This window comes from Meriones unguiculatus (genome assembly GCF_030254825.1).
Source record: "Meriones unguiculatus strain TT.TT164.6M chromosome 13 unlocalized genomic scaffold, Bangor_MerUng_6.1 Chr13_unordered_Scaffold_60, whole genome shotgun sequence".
In the NCBI taxonomy this organism is placed as follows: Eukaryota; Metazoa; Chordata; class Mammalia; order Rodentia; family Muridae; genus Meriones; species Meriones unguiculatus.
This window is the reverse complement of record NW_026843665.1, coordinates 33,215-35,709: the sequence shown is the minus strand read 5'-3', so window position 1 is coordinate 35,709 and position 2,495 is coordinate 33,215.

The following is a 2,495-nucleotide window of genomic DNA, read 5'->3' as shown; positions in this document are numbered from 1 at the left end:
GACATGGAGGAGTGTTCCCCTTTTCACACATCCTCTCCAGCATGTGTTGTCACTTGAGTTTTCGATCTTTTCTGTTCGGATAGGTGTAATGTGATATCCTGGGTTCATTTTGATTTGTATTTCCCTGATGACTAAGGAAGACTTTTGAGGGGGCAGGAGTTCCACAAGGAGAGCATTGGGACTGATACTCCAACCAAAGACCATGCATGGAGATAACCTTGAACCTCTTCAACTCCTGCCCAGATATATTCCATGGCAGCTCAGTCTCCAAGTGAGTTTCCTAGTAATGGGAACAGGAACTGTCTTTGATATGAACTCAGTGTCTGGCTCTTTGGTCACCTCCCCTTGATGGGGGAGCAGGCCACAGTAGAGGACAATGCAGCCAGTTCTGATGAGATCTCATAGGCTAGGGTCAGATGAAAGTGGAGGAGGACCTCCCATATCAGTGGACTTTAGGACAGAAATAGGAGGAAGTTAGGAGGTTGAATAAAGGAGGGGATGAAGGATGGAGCCACAGCATGGATACAATGTGAATAAACTGTAATTTACAAAAACATAAATTTTTTAAAAGTTAAAAAAAAGAAACAACCTTCAGATACTAGAAGGTTTTTTTGTTTACATCCCAGGATATTGTTTTTTGAGAAAGAGATTTTCTGTATAGCCTTGACTGACCTGTCATACTTTCTAGACCAGGCAGGCCTTAAACTAACACAGATCCATTTCCTTCTGCCAGTCATAGTGCTAGTATTAGAGGCATTTGCCAACAATCCAGGCTTTGATTTTTTTTAATTTAATTTAATGTTTTATTTTTGCGACATGGTATCTCAGTGCATCATGGCCAATCCAGGACTCTCTTTGTAAACCAGGCTGACCTTGAACTCACAGAGACCTACCTTCATCTGCCTCTCAAGTGCTGGGACTATGGATGTGTGTCACCATGCCTCGTAAGACTTTCTTATAGCCTTGTCACACTATGTGATTTCAGATATATCTAGCCACACATCTAGCCTGTTTTTTTAGACAATGTTTCTCTCTAGCCATGCATGTCCTGGACTTGCTTTGTAGACCAGGGTGACACTGAACTTACACAGCAGCATGATTGTGTCTCCTAGAGAGACAGGATTAGAGATATGTGCCACAAAGCCTGGCTCAGATTTTTTATTTCAATAATATATCTATATGATTAAAACATAAATTGAAACATATACATATGATTAAAACAAAATGTATATATTAATATATAACATATTTATTAAATATATTGGTTTATATTACTATATTTAGTGAGAATATATTAATTATACATATGAATATTTTGGTATTTTGAGAGAGGGTTTCTCCTTTTAGCCTTGGCTATCTTGGACTAGATCTGTAGACCAGCCTGACCTTGAACTCACAGAGACTGGCCTGCTTCTGCCTGGCAGAGTACTGGGATTAAAGGCCTATGCCAACTCTTAGTATTTAGGCACCTGTTTCTGGCTTTCCTAGCAACCTGTGATGTCATTACGTGTTGACTGCCAGGGAGGGCAGGTGTGGTTACTTTGCTCCTTAAAAGGATCTGCCTGCCCACTTTGTCTCTCTCTTGGCCTCTCGCCCTCTTGCTATTGCCTTCTTGCGCTCTCCCCCTTCTCTGTTGGGGTGCCCCCTTCTCTCTCTTCCGCTATCATGTCCTGCTGTCTCCTTCTCTCTCTCTCTTCATCTCCATCTGAGAGACCACCTGAGAATGCAAACAACTATAAAATAAAAAACAGCTGTGACTATTCCCATCTTTGAATTAAAGCCAGAGCCACGTAGCTCTCAAAAGGCAGGATGAACTGCTCCGAGATAGGTTTTAAAAAATAACGGCAGGGTGAATTGTTTTGAGAAAACTCACAAATGGCCAAAAACTGCAAACAACTAGCTGTAAACTATCTTCATGCTATTCTTGCTGACCAATCAATGTATAGAGCAAAAGTGGCCAGATTTTTAAGTATAAAAATCCTGTGCTTTGCATGCTTGGGGTCGTCTCCTGTCTTTGGAGGGGTGACCGTATCATGATTGGAAAAACAAAAAACAAACAAACAAACAAACAAAAAACTCTTGCTTTTGCATGGAGTCGTGGTCTGTGGGGATTTCTGGGAAGGGCGCAATCTTGAACTCCTGAGCTGTGAGACCCCAGGCCTTACATTTTTGGTGCGTTTGACCAGGAAAGGGCGTGCCCCTTCCCCAACCCTCATCAGACTGAGTTCGGAGGTTGAGCTCAAAACAGGTTAGTCTAATTTCTGTTTTGCTTTGCTTGTTTCTGTCTTACCAATCTGTTTCTGTTTAGGCGCCTATCTAGACCTTTTTTTAGTCATCTGATCATTCATTGTGATAGACAGACGTATCAGACTATCACTTGACTGGGAACTGGAGGACGCTCCGGTTTGGGAGGCTAGGATTGGGACGCTCCTCCTCCCATCTATTTCCTGTTAGAGATGGCTGCCGCCAGGCAGCCTTTCAATCAGAGTTCTGTG